The sequence below is a fragment of the Bombina bombina genome, chromosome 11 (genome assembly GCF_027579735.1).
Source record: "Bombina bombina isolate aBomBom1 chromosome 11, aBomBom1.pri, whole genome shotgun sequence".
Classification (NCBI taxonomy): domain Eukaryota; kingdom Metazoa; phylum Chordata; class Amphibia; order Anura; family Bombinatoridae; genus Bombina; species Bombina bombina.
Window position 1 is genome coordinate 158,539,543 of NC_069509.1, and position 15,850 is coordinate 158,555,392.

Sequence of the window (15,850 nt, forward strand, 5' to 3'; positions counted from 1 at the left end):
GCGCAAACATTTTACTTTAAAAACATTACTTCTAGCAGTTTTTACACTGGAACGTGAGTGCAAACTAATGCGCCACTCGGTATCGCCTAGATTACAAGTCACTTGCTGACCGCTGCGCACAAGCAATATGGTTTTTCTTTAGGCTCCCTCGAGCGTCTTCGGCCTCGCTAGCCTCACCAGTCCTTATGTTATTAAATACTATTTAAAGGGATAGTAAACACCAAAAATGTTATTGTTTAAAAAGATAGATAATCCCTTTATTTACCATTCCCCAGTTTTGCATAACTAACACAGTTATAGAAATATACTTTTCACCTCTGTAATTACCTTGTATCTAAGCTTCTGCTGACTGCCTCCTTATCTCAGATCTTTTGACAGACTTGCATTTCCGGCAATTAGTGCTGACTCTTAAATAACTTTACGTGCATGAGCACAGTGTTATCTATATGAAGCACATGAACTAACGCCCTCTAGCTGTAAAAACTGTCAAATGCAGAGGCGGCCTTCAAAGGCTTAGAAATTAGCATGTGAGCCTACCTAGGCTTAGCTTCAACAAGAATAACAGGAGAACAAAGCAAATTTGATGATAAAAGTAAAATGAAACGTTGTTTAAAATGACATGCCCTATCTGTATCATGAAAGTTTAATTTGGACTTTACTAACCCTTTAATAATATAAAGACTGGTGAGGCTAGCGAGGCTGAAGACGCTCGAGGGAGCCTAAAGAAAAAACATATTGCACGTGTGCTGCAGTCAGCTTGTAATCTAGGTGTATGTGTGCAAAAGATAAATTAAAAAAAAATGTGTTGAGAAATGATGAGGCAATAAAGGAGTTAAACATAATGAATAACTTTCATTTCCCTTTAACATACTCAGCCCTCTTTTTGCAATGGTTTTGAACAAAGATAGAGGTGTCCTGTGGCACTAATCATTTATGTAAATGCACCCAGTGCATTCAGTCAGCTCATGTTTATTCACTTGAATAATTCCATGATAGGCATCAAATTGTTTTTTCTTCCGAAGTCTTGAGGACTGAATCTGTCACAACATAGAAATTGACATATTAAGCAAGTTACTTCCTCATTCAATCATATGAATGGGTCACACAACTCATCCAGTGCACATCTAAATTAATTTAAGGAAAATCGCATGTTTAAATATCAGATCCTTACTGGTGTTATATAATGCGTGTATCTAACTCTACACAACACGCTAACACTATAACATATAAGTACTACTTATAATAAAATGAGATTTGATTTTATTTTAAGATATACTTTGCAATACACTTTAATTATTCATATTGTACCCTATCCTTGTAACTTAAAGGGACAGTCTGCTAGAAAATTGTTATTGTTTAAAAAGATAGATAATTACCATTCCCCAGTTTTGCATAACCAGCACTGTTATATTAATATAATTTTTACCTCTGTGATTACCTTGAATCTAAGCATCATGTTTGATGCCTTATGGGTTGTGGTTTCAGCCATACTCATGAGATATGAGATTCCATGTTTGATGCCTTATGGGTTGTGGTTTCAGCCATACTCATGAGATATGAGACGTGTATAGGTGCATATATGCATGTATAGCTAGATATTATATTTGCATATTATATATGTTTTATAAGTAGGTTTTATCTGCACTTTATGTGAAAACAAATATAGATATAACATGATTGTTATATCTATATAGATAGGGATAGATATATCGTATTTCATGTGGGTTGCCTTATGGGTTGTGGTTTCAGCCATACTCATGAGATATGAGACGTGCATAGGTGCATATATGCATGTATAGCTAGATATTTTACTTGCATACTATTTATAAATATGTTTTATTAGTAGGTTTTATCTGCACCATTTATTTATTCATTTAGTTTCATAATTTATTTGTGTGTACACCTTCGTATTTATTTACGTTCTATGCTATAGAAATCTTTAACTTTAGGTCTCTCATATGAGGCTAATGTATACAGTATTGTGATGTATTATCCTGCAAATATTATATTATTTGTTATCCAGATCGATAGATATTCTAGTTTTACCTGCTTTATGTTTGTTTTTAGTGCGCGCGATTGGTGTCACCACTAAGAGCCTCCCATTGAAAAAAAAATATATATATATTACTAATTATTTTCATTCTCGTATTTATACTACATATATGGACATAGACTTATTTCATCTATGTGTATTTTATATACCCCTTATAAAAGTGCTTGTTTAATATAATCCTGCACGATTTTGCATATATGACACGAGTGGCAGTTTTTTACTCATGCTGTTCACATCGCATAGAGGCTTGAACATTATTTCCTCTAACATTGGACAATGATAACCAATGGTAGCTCTTGTAGTGGTCACACCTCCACGCATGCGCTGTTCACTTTAGAAGACGCCGAAAACTCGGCAATAAAAGTTCGTGGTTTTAATCATTTTGTATATTGCACCTGAGGAAACGGTCAGGAAAGACCGAGAAACGTTGTGCTGCTATACTCTAAATAAAGTCTGTTTGTTTTTACTAGACTTTTGCCACGAATCATCATCTTTATTCAATCATATAATCTACAATTTTATTGGATTCATTTTGATACATTGTATCCAATAGTGTATCTACTTTTACTGGTGTATCCATTAACACCAGTGGACGATCCGGCTTGGCGCTAAGCTTGTGGCTGGTCACTGCTTGCTGTTTGCCTGTCGCCGCTCCCACGCTTCAGAGCTGCTCTGACATCCATCAGTGTGAGTTAGCTGGACGACTCCCAACAGTCCAGAAGGCATTTGTGACACTTCTCAAGTGTCACACAGCTTGTAAGTACGGTCTTACTTGTACATTTGGCGTGTTTGAATCATCTGATTGTGCACCATGGTGGCGCCTTCTTTTTTTATCTTTCACATCTAAGCATCAGTAGACTGCCCCCTTATCTCAGTGTTTTTTTTTTTTAACATACTTGCATTTTAGCAAATTAGTGCTGGCTCCTGTATAAGTCCACTGGAGTGAGAACAATGTTATATGTATGGCACACATTAACTAGAACTATATGGCTGTGAAATTCTGGTAAAATGCACCGAGATAAGAGGTGGCCTGCAGAGGCTTAGAAACAGGCAGAGATTTTGGGTGCCCATGGAAGCACAAAACCTAAATACACCACTGCCTTCTGGGCACACCGGGCAGGAAGTCTATATCTGTGTTCCCCCTCACCCATAGGTGATTTGCATATTTGATAATACTGGAGAGAGGTGCTCAACTGATAATGGATAGCACTCGGTAGCCTACCCTATGGAATGATGCCCACACAGATTGCAGGCTCTTTAAGTCCAGACCAGAATGTGCCTTCCACATAGTAGAAATTTTATGCAGTATATCAGTTTGCACCATGCATAAAGGCAAAGGATTTTTACAGCTAACCGTAGACGTACATTTCTGCCTACATGTGCGTCATCAGTGGATGTGCAGCTATATCCCTCTAAGCCAGGGGTCTTAAAGTACCGGCCCGCGGGCCATTTCTAGCCCACGAACCGGTTACAATGCGGCCTGACACTTACAGCCCATAACTGAGGGCTGTGGACTGATTAACGGGCGAGGGCGGGGGAGCTGCAGCTCCAGGCAGCTGAGGAGCAAAGCAAGCGAGTGAGTAGAGGATTGTTTTGCCCAGAGCTTGTGTTTGGCCTGGACTCTGAAGCGAGCAGTGATGAGGGGACCCAGGACTTCACCGGGGGAGTGTAGTGTCACTCTCAGTGAGACTATGGGGCAAACTGAGTCTGAGCAGGCAGCAGCAGAGATGATCAGAAGCAGCAGCAGATGAGGACAAGCAATGGGGTTGAGCAAGGTATGTGCCAAGTACAGTTGCCTTATAGTGAGGTTTTTTGTGTGTCTCTATCTAAGAGAGGGGCTGTATAGCTTGCTTTATTGTTTAAAATACTGTCTGTGTGTGTGTGTGTGTGGGTCTCTGTGTGTGTTGGTCTGTGTGTGTGGGGGGGGTCTTTATGGGTGCGGGGTTCTGTGTGTGGGGTGTGGTCTGTGTGTGTATGTGTGAGGTCTGTGTGTGGCTCTGTGTGGGCCTATGTGTGTGTGGGGGTCTGTGTGTGTGGGTCTGTGTTTGTGTTTAGGTCTGTGTGTGTGTGTGTGGGGGGTCTGTGTTTGTGTCGGGGGGGGGGTATGTGTGTGTGTTGGGGGGTCTGAGTGTGTGTGAGGTCTGTGTGTGAGGTCTGTGTTTGTGTGTTAGGGTTGTGTGTGTGGGTCTGTGTGTGTGTGATGGTGGGTCTGGATGTGTATGTAATGATTACACATATGACACAGGATCACTGATAGTATCTGTTTTGTAGAGCATAGAATTTATTTATATATATATATATATATATATATATATATATATATATATATATATATATATATATATATATATATATATATAACACACAGAGAAAACCCAGCACTCACTTACAAGCTCTCAGCTAAGATTTAAAAGCAAAAATGGAAAGGTTAGTCACCGCATCTGGCCAAATGGGACAAGCTCAGGTACCACGTCAAGGTCCTTTCCAATACCTGAGACCCTAAACAGCCACACAATGCAAGCTTTCAAATCCAAACAAACTGAAAACAAGGGAAGGGTGCACAGGAATATGTAACCACCCTAGACTTATACAAAACACGGAAGGGAACTGCACTCTCATACCGGACCGGGTACACATCCCATGACCCTGCAACATGCTCAGCCCTGGGTGCCACTGGCACTCACAGGAAGCTGTGCTGTCCCCAGAGCCACAAGCAGTTAACCCCAGACAGGTCTGGGTGCAAGAACCATAGGGAAAATTACAAAACAAATTAATACAACACACAGAGAAAACCCAGCACTCACTTACAAGCTCTCAGCTAAGATTTAAAAGCAAAAATGGAAAGGTTAGTCACCGCATCTGGCCAAATGGGACAAGCTCAGGTACCACGTCAAGGTCCTTTCCAATACCTGAGACCCTAAACAGCCACACAATGCAAGCTTTCAAATCCAAACAAACTGAAAACAAGGGAAGGGTGCACAGGAATATGTAACCACCCTAGACATATACAAAACACGGAAGGGAACTGCACTCTCATACCGGACCGGGTACACATCCCATGACCCTGCAACATGCTCAGCCCTGGGTGCCACTGGCACTCACAGGAAGCTGTGCTGTCCCCAGAGCCACAAGCAGTTAACCCCAGACAGGTCTGGGTGCAAGAACCATAGGGAAAATTACAAAACAAATTAATACAACACACAGAGAAAACCCAGCACTCACTTACAAGCTCTCAGCTAAGATTTAAAAGCAAAAATGGAAAGGTTAGTCACCGCATCTGGCCAAATGGGACAAGCTCAGGTACCACGTCAAGGTCCTTTCCAATACCTGAGACCCTAAACAGCCACACAATGCAAGCTTTCAAATCCAAACAAACTGAAAACAAGGGAAGGGTGCACAGGAATATGTAACCACCCTAGACATATACAAAACACGGAAGGGAACTGCACTCTCATACCGGACCGGGTACACATCCCATGACCCTGCAACATGCTCAGCCCTGGGTGCCACTGGCACTCACAGGAAGCTGTGCTGTCCCCAGAGCCACAAGCAGTTAACTCCAGACAGGTCTGGGTGCAAGAACCATAGGGAAAATTACAAAACAAATTAATACAACACACAGAGAAAACCCAGCACTCACTTACAAGCTCTCAGCTAAGATTTAAAAGCAAAAATGGAAAGGTTAGTCACCGCATCTGGCCAAATGGGACAAGCTCAGGTACCACGTCAAGGTCCTTTCCAATACCTGAGACCCTAAACAGCCACACAATGCAAGCTTTCAAATCCAAACAAACTGAAAACAAGGGAAGGGTGCACAGGAATATGTAACCACCCTAGACATATACAAAACACAGAAGGGAACTGCACTCTCATACCGGACCGGGTACACATCCCATGACCCTGCAACATGCTCAGCCCTGGGTGCCACTGGCACTCACAGGAAGCTGTGCTGTCCCCAGAGCCACAAGCAGTTAACCCCAGACAGGTCTGGGTGCAAGAACCATAGGGAAAATTACAAAACAAATTAATACAACACACAGAGAAAACCCAGCACTCACTTACAAGCTCTCAGCTAAGATTTAAAAGCAAAAATGGAAAGGTTAGTCACCGCATCTGGCCAAATGGGCCAAATGGGACAAGCTCAGGTTGAGAGCTTGTAAGTGAGTGCTGGGTTTTCTCTGTGTGTTGTATTAATTTGTTTTGTAATTTTCCCTATGGTTCTTGCACCCAGACCTGTCTGGGGTTAACTGCTTGTGGCTCTGGGGACAGCACAGCTTCCTGTGAGTGCCAGTGGCACCCAAGGCTGAGCATGTTGCAGGGTCATGGGATGTGTACCCGGTCCGGTATGAGAGTGCAGTTCCCTTCCGTGTTTTGTATATGTCTAGGGTGGTTACATATTCCTGTGCACCCTTCCCTTGTTTTCAGTTTGTTTGGATTTGAAAGCTTGCATTGTGTGGCTGTTTAGGGTCTCAGGTATTGGAAAGGACCTTGACGTGGTACCTGAGCTTGTCCCATTTGGCCAGATGCGGTGACTAACCTTTCCATTTTTGCTTTTAAATCTTAGCTGAGAGCTTGTAAGTGAGTGCTGAGTTTTCTCTGTGTGTTGTATTAATTTGTTTTGTAATTTTCCCTTTGGTTCTTGCATCCAGACCTGTCTGGGGTTAACTGCTTGTGGCTCTGGGGACAGCACAGCTTCCTGTGAGTGCCAGTGGCACCCAGGGCTGAGCATGTTGCAGGGTCATGGGATGTGTACCCGGTCCGGTATGAGAGTGCAGTTCCCTTCCGTGTTTTGTATATGTCTAGGGTGGTTACATATTCCTGTGCACCCTTCCCTTGTTTTCAGTTTGTTTGGATTTGAAAGCTTTCATTGTGTGGCTGTTTAGGGTCTCAGGTATTGGAAAGGACCTTGACGTGGTACCTGAGCTTGTCCCATTTGGCCAGATGCGGTGACTAACCTTTCCATTTTTGCTTTTAAATCTTAGCTGAGAGCTTGTAAGTGAGTGCTGGGTTTTCTCTGTGTGTTGTATTAATTTGTTTTGTAATTTTCCATATGGTTCTTGCACCCAGACCTGTCTGGGGTTAACTGCTTGTGGCTCTGGGGACAGCACAGCTTCCTGTGAGTGCCAGTGGCACCCAGGGCTGAGCATGTTGCAGGGTCATGGGATGTGTACCCGGTCCGGTATGAGAGTGCAGTTCCCTTCCGTGTATTGTATATGTCTAGGGTGGTTACATATTCCTGTGCACCCTTCCCTTGTTTTCAGTTTGTTTCGATTTGAAAGCTTGCATTGTGTGGCTGTTTAGGGTCTCAGGTATTGGAAAGGACCTTGACGTGGTACCAGAGCTTGTCCCATTTGGCCAGATGCGGTAACTAACCTTTCCATTTTTGCTTTTAAATCTTAGCTGAGAGCTTGTAAGTGAGTGCTGGGTTTTCTCTGTGTGTTGTATTAATTTGTTTTGTAATTTTCCCTATGGTTCTTGCACCCAGACCTGTCTGGGGTTAACTGCTTGTGGCTCTGGGGACAGCACAGCTTCCTGTGAGTCCCAGTGGCACCCAGGGCTGAGCATGTTGCAGGGTTATGGGATGTGTACCCGGTCCGGTATGAGAGTGCAGTTCCCTTCCGTGTTTTGTATATGTCTAGGGTGGTTACATATTCCTGTGCACCCTTCCCTTGTTTTCAGTTTGTTTGGATTTGAAAGCTTGCATTGTGTGGCTGTTTAGGGTCTCGGGTATTGGAAAGGACCTTGACGTGGTACCTGAGCTTGTCCCATTTGGCCAGATGCGGTGACTAACCTTTCCATTTTTGCTTTTAAATCTTAGCTGAGAGCTTGTAAGTGAGTGCTGGGTTTTCTCTGTGTGTTGTATTAATTTGTTTTGTAATTTTCCCTATGGTTCTTGCACCCAGACCTGTCTGGGGTTAACTGCTTGTGGCTCTGGGGACAGCACAGCTTCCTGTGAGTGCCAGTGGCACCCAGGGCTGAGCATGTTGCAGGGTCATGGGATGTGTACCCGGTCCTGTATGAGAGTGCAGTTCCCTTCCGTGTTTTGTATATGTCTAGGGTGGTTACATATTCCTGTGCACCCTTCCCTTGTTTTCAGTTTGTTTGGATTTGAAAGCTTGCATTGTGTGGCTGTTTAGGGTCTCAGGTATTGGAAAGGACCTTGACGTGGTACCTGAGCTTGTCCCATTTGGCCAGATGCGGTGACTAACCTTTCCATTTTTGCTTTTAAATCTTAGCTGAGAGCTTGTAAGTGAGTGCTGGGTTTTCTCTGTGTGTTGTATTAATTTGTTTTGTAATTTTCCCTATGGTTCTTGCACCCAGACCTGTCTGGGGTTAACTGCTTGTGGCTCTGGGGACAGCACAGCTTCCTGTGAGTGCCAGTGGCACCCAGGGCTGAGCATGTTGCAGGGTCATGGGATGTGTACCCGGTCCGGTATGAGAGTGCAGTTCCCTTCCGTGTTTTGTATATATTTGTATATATATATATATATATATATATATATATATATATATATATATATATATATATATATATATATATGAAAAAAATGTAATTATCTCCATAGCTTGGCCTGCAGCTGGTGTTTGGCCTGGAGCAAGAAGTGGGGGTCTGTGTGTCTGTGTGTGTGTGGGTCTGGTTGTGTGGGTCCGGGTGCATGTGTAATAAATATATATATATATATATATATATATATATATATATATATATATATATATAATACCGTCCATAAAACACAGGATATACACTCCAAAGGTCGTCTGCCTGGGTGCTATGATGCTTTAAATAATTCCAATATAAATAACAGCACTCTCAGGTCTTTTTTTCAAGTGAGAACAGCAAAAGTCTCTTTTTAATGAAACGTTTTCGAGGAGCTTGTCCCCGTCATCAGCATGACACACTAGTGAAACACAACATATATTTATACAAACAAACCAATATTTTTAATGCCAACAACCTGTGTACCTCTTGGTGTCCCAGAAAACCCGCCAAACACTCGTGTTTGGAACGCACTATGCGTTCCAGTGATTTGTGGCCGGAAGTGCCTAATGTCATATGACTTCCGGTCTCTATTATTTTGAGTATATCTTATCCGTGTAACTTATGATTATTATCTGATCGTGATCCAATATATGTCTACTGTGTGTTTATTTAGGCCTAGATTTGGAGTTCGGCGGTAGCCGTCAAAACCAGCGTTAGAGGCTCCTAACGCTGGTTTTGGCCGCCCGCTGGTATTTGGAGTCAGTGATTAAAGGGTCTAACGCTCACTTTTCAGCCGCGACTTTTCCATACCGCAGATCCCCCTACGCCATTTGCGTAGCCTATCTTTTCAATGGGATCTTTCTAACGCTGGTATTTAGAGTCGTTTCTGAAGTGAGCGTTAGAGCTCTAACGACAAGATTCCAGCCGCCTGAAAATAGCAGGAGTTAAGAGCTTTCTGGCTAACGCCGGTTCATAAAGCTCTTAACTACTGTACCCTAAAGTACACTAACACCCATAAACTACCTATGTACCCCTAAACCGAGGTCCCCCCACACCGCCGCCACTCGATTAAAATTTTTAACCCCTAATCTGCCGACCGCCACCTACGTTATACTTATGTACCCCTAATCTGCTACCCCTAACACCGCCGACCCCTATATTATATTTATTAACCCCTAATCTGCCCCCCTCAACGTCGCCGACACCCGCCTACACTTATTAACCCCTAATCTGCCGAGCGGACCTGAGCGCTACTATAATAAAGTTATTAACCCCTAACCCGCCTCACTAACCCTATCATAAATAGTATTAACCCCTAATCTGCCCTCCCTAACATCGCCAACACCTAACTTCAATTATTAACCCCTAATCTGACGACCGGAGCTCACCGCTACTCTAATAAATGTATTAACCCCTAAAGCTAAGTCTAACCCTAACACTAACACCCCCCTAAGTTAAATATAATTTAAATCTAACGAAATTAATTAACTCTTATTAAATAAATGATTCCTATTTAAAGCTAAATACTTACCTGTAAAATAAATCCTAATATATCTACAATATAAATTATAATTATATTATAGCTATTTTAGGATTAATATTTATTTTACAGGCAACTTTGTAATTATTTTAACCAGGTACAATAGCTATTAAATAGTTAAGAACTATTTAATAGTTACCTAGTTAAAATAATAACAAATTTACCTGTAAAATAAATCCTAACCTAAGATATAATTAAACCTAACACTACCCTATCAATAAAATAATTAAATAAACTACCTACAATTACCTACAATAAACCTAACACTACACTATCAATAAATTAATTAAACACAATTGCTACAAATAAATACAATTAAATAAACTAGCTAAAGTACAAAAAATAAAAAAGAACTAAGTTACAAAAAATAATAAAATATTTACAAACATAAGAAAAATCTTACAACAATTTTAAACTAGTTACACCTACTCTAAGCCCCCTAATAAAATAACAAAGCCCCCCAAAATAAAAAATTCCCTACCCTATTCTAAATTAAAAAAGTTACAAGCTCTTTTACCTTACCAGCCCTGAACAGCCAATCAGATTGAGCTTGCATTCTATTGGCTGTTCCGATCAGCCAATAGAATGCGAGCTCAATCTGATTGGCTGATTGGATCAGCCAATCGGATTGAACTTGATTCTGATTGGCTGATTCCATCAGCCAATCAGAAAATTCCTACCTTAATTCCGATTGGCTGATAGAATCCTATCAGCCAATCGGAATTCGAGGGACGCCATCTTGGATGACGTCCCTTAAAGGAACCGTCATTCGTCGGGAGACAACGGAAGAAGAGGATGGATCCGCGTCGCCTGCTTCAAGATGGACCCGCTCCGCACCGGATGGAAGAAGATTGAAGATGCCGCTTGGAGAAGATGTTTGCCGGTCCGGATGTCCTCTTCTTGCCGGATAGGAGGAAGACTTTGGAGCCTCTTCTGGACCTCTTCAGCACCGGATGATGGATCGCCAACCCCCGCTTGGGTTGGATGAAGATGTTGGAGCCAGGACGGATCGGTGAACCTGGTATGGTGAAGACAAGGTAGGAAGATCTTCAGGGGCTTAGTGTTAGGTTTATTTAAGGGGGGTTTGGGTTAGATTAGGGGTATGTGGGTGGTGGGTTGTAATGTTGGGGGGGGTATTGTATTTATTCTTTTACAGGCAAAAGAGCTGAAATTCTTGGGGCATGCCCCGCAAAGGGCCCTGTTCAGGGCTGGTAAGGTAAAAGAGCTTGTAAATTTTTTAATTTAGAATAGGGTAGGGAATTTTTTATTTTGGGGGGCTTTGTTATTTTATTAGGGGGCTTAGAGTAGGTGTAATTAGTTTAAAATTGTTGTAAGATTTTTCTTATGTTTGTAAATATTTTATTATTTTTTGTAACTTAGTTCTTTTTTATTTTTTGTACTTTAGCTAGTTTATTTAATTGTATTTATTTGTAGCAATTGTGTTTAATTAATTTATTGATAGTGAAGTGTTAGGTTAATTGTAGGTAATTGTAGGTAGTTTATTTAATTATTTTATTGATAGGGTAGTGTTAGGTTTAATTATATCTTAGGTTAGGATTTATTTTACAGGTAAATTTGTTATTATTTTAACTAGGTAACTATTAAATAGTTCTTAACTATTTAATAGCTATTGCACCTGGTTAAAATAATTACAAAGTTGCCTGTAAAATAAATATTAATCCTAAAATAGCTATAATATAATTATAATTTATATTGTAGCTATATTAGGATTTATTTTACAGGTAAGTATTTAGCTTTAAATAGGAATAAGTTATTTAATAAGAGTTAATTTATTTCGTTAGATGTAAATTATATTTAAATTAGGGGGGTGTTAGAGTTAGGGTTAGACTTAGCTTTAGGGGTTAATACATTTATTATAGTAGCGGTGAGGTCCGCTCGGCAGATTAGGGGTTAATAATTGAAGGTAGGTGTCGGCGATGTTAGGGAGGGCAGATTAGGGGTTAATACTATTTATTATAGGGTTAGTGAGGCGGATTAGGGGTTAATAACTTTATTATAGTAGCGCTCAGGTCCGCTCGGCAGATTAGGGGTTAATAAGTGTAGGCAGGTGTCGGCGACGTTGAGGGGGGCAGATTAGGGGTTAATAAATATAATATAGGGGTCGGCGATGTTAGGGCAGCAGATTAGGGGTACATAGGGATAACGTAGGTGGCGGCGGTTTACGGAGCGGCAGATTAGGGGTTAAAAAAAATATGCAGGGGTCAGCGATAGCGGGGGCGGCAGATTAGGGGTTAGTAAGTGTAAGGTTAGGGGTGTTTAGACTCTGGGTACATGTTAGGGTGTTAGGTGCAGACGTAGGAAGTGTTTCCCCATAGGAAACAATGGGGCTGCGTTAGGAGCTGAACGCTGCTTTTTTGCAGGTGTTAGGTTTTTTTTCAGCTCAAACAGCCCCATTGTTTCCTATGGGAGAATCGTGCACGAGCACGTTTTTGAGGCCGGCCGCGTCCGTAAGCAACTCTGGTATCGAGAGTTGCATTTGCGGTAAAAATGCTCTACGCTCCTTTTTTGGAGCCTAACGCAGCATTTGATTAAACTCTCGATACCAGAGTTAAATTTATGGTGCGGCCAGAAAAAAGCCCGCGGAGCGTTAACAGCCCTTTTACCGCCGAACTCCAAATCTAGGCCTTAGTGTCTATAATCGGTATGTCCCTGTGTCATTCTTGTACCACAAGAATGACACAGGGACATACCGATTATAGACACTAAATAAACACACAGTAGACATATATTGGATCACGATCAGATAATAATCATAAGTTACACGGATAAGATATACTCAAAATAATAGAGACCGGAAGTCATATGACATTAGGCACTTCCGGCCACAAATCACTGGAACGCATAGTGCGTTCCAAACACGAGTGTTTGGCGGGTTTTCTGGGACACCAAGAGGTACACAGGTTGTTGGCATTAAAAATATTGGTTTGTTTGTATAAATATATGTTGTGTTTCACTAGTGTGTCATGCTGATGACGGGGACAAGCTCCTCGAAAACGTTTCATTAAAAAGAGACTTTTGCTGTTCTCACTTGAAAAAAAGACCTGAGAGTGCTGTTATTTATATTGGAATTATTTAAAGCATCATAGCACCCAGGCAGATGAACTTTGGAGGGTATATCCTGTGTTTTATGGACGGTATTTCATTTTTGTATACAGATTGATACCCCCACTTCTAGACTGGTGACAACCCAGAAAAAAAACTTTCTTTATCTTTTTTTGCATGCTATCATTGACTGAATATTACCTCTTAATATACTGGACACCTATGACATCAAGAGTGAATTGCAAAGCCATTTGAGCCAAGAAGTACGTCTATATTGCACAAATAGCATATCTAAAATGGAACCTGTCTTTTCCCAAATAACAGCATTACCACCACCAGGAAACACAATAGTGCAAACGGAGGAAACCCCAGGAGAACATGCCCTGGTGGCACAGATAGGTACGGTGACCTACACGCAGGACGATGCAGCAAGGATATTATTTGCCCCAATCAACAGAAGTACCGGTGAGACCCCTATAAATTTATACCACAACTTATTAAAACTTAAAAAACGTGAAATAGATCTCATGTTACATGGTAGCTACCTATCTGAATATTACAGACTCAGCCACATACCTAGGGGATTCAGGGTTAAAAACATCCCCACCATAGGGCGTGATAACCCTGAGTTTAGAAGAAAGTGGTGCCATATCTTAAATAAGTGCTCCCTAGATTTGGTACTCCTAGTAATTGAAGAGGTCACAAACATACTAGCAAAGGTCAAGATAGAAATATCATCATTTGAGGAGGCACATAACACCACACTCACACTAGACCAGCAGGAAAATTGGCTACTCAAGTTGAACCAACAAATAGAAAAATATAAAACTGACTTAACAGTGTTTAAAAACAGAAAACTTGACTCTGTTAATGCAGACTATACTCATGGTAGGGTATACAAATGGTTAACTAACTCCACAGAAGGTAGGAACAGGAGAACCTATAGACCTAGACGGGTACAATTTGCAACAATAGACACAAGTGGGGCTGAATCGTCCGAAACAGATACCAATACCTCACATACAACCCCTATGTGACCAGGTACATATACACCTCAAACAACACGTGGGGACATATATGTACACAGGGGACACTCCACCCCAGAACGCCATTTTTTAGGGGTAACCACCAGGTCACGGGGAGGAGGAGGAGACAGAGGCCACACATCAGGAGGGCGGGGAGGAAGATACAGGCCAGCACGCCACAACAGAATGAGGACATAGTAGTCAATCTTAGCGAACATACACTAACTACGGCAGAAAGACAAGTCCTCAACAAAGGCCTAACATTTGTACCAAGCCATAGCACACCTGAACTAGAACTCAAAATAGATATGTATAAACATAACAGAGTTCTAAAAATTAAGGAATTCTTCCAAGACACCCCCACACGAGACACAGAAATGTCTTTATTAGATAAATGCAAAAAGGCAAGCACATTTGAACCGCACAGTAACAGTGCGTCAACTAAGACCTACATAAGGCTCACTACACAAGACCTTGAATCAGAAAGGGTTAATAAAAAATGGACACATAACTTAACACAAGAGGAAAGGCAAGCCATCAAAACTTTGCAGGATGATCACTCATTGGTCATCCGCCCCGCTGATAAGGGCGGGGCAATTGTCCTTTTGAACTATTCAGACTATAGAGAGGACATCCTGCAACAGTTAGGTGATGTTGAAACATATACCACACTAACAAGAGACCCCATGGGTAAATTTAAACAAGAGCTTGATCAAGTTCTAACACTTGGATTTCAGCAGGGATATCTCAATGAAAATTTATATGAATTTTGCACTACTAAATATCCAAAAGTCCCGATTTTGTATACCACACCCAAAATCCATAAAACCATGGAAAGACCACCAGGGCGACCAATTGTGTCAGCGGTACAATCCATGATGCAGCCAGTAGCACAACTACTTGACATATTGCTGCAACCCACAGTGAAAAAAAACACGTCTTATATCGCTGACACAAATGATCTCATACGTAAATTGAGGGATGTTGCGGTGGAGACTGGGGACATCCTGGTAACCCTGGATGTCAACAGTCTCTACACCATCATCCCTCATGACAAAGGACTAACAGCAGTTAGGAACCACCTTATTGAAGACACAGAATATGAGGGACCCCCAATTGAGTACTTCATGACACTCATGCAATTTTGTCTCACACATAACTATTTCCGCTTTGAGACTCAGTACTACCTGCAGACATCGGGCACGGCGATGGGGTCAAATATGGCCCCATCGTATGCCAATATATGTCTGATTTTGAAAAGACATTCCTGTGGAACAAGGATATAACATCTATAATATTCTATGTAAGATATATAGATGATGTCTTTTTAATTTGGAGGGGAGGACAGCACACATTATTAGAATGGTTCCAATACATCAACAGCACAGACACACCGGTGCGATTCAAAATAACACACAGTGTAACTGAAATACATTTCTTGGACCTAAATGTGTACATACAAAACGACACATTAGGCACTACACTGTATTACAAACCCACCGATAGGAACTCCATATTATGTGCAACTAGCTGTCACCCACCAGCTCTACTCAAAGGGATCATTAAATCACAACTGATGCGAGTAATACGCAACAACACAGATAAAGCTACAGGGGTCTCCCAACTTCAATATATGAGGGACAAATTCATACAACGGGGATACAAAAAGAATACAATAGATACAATCC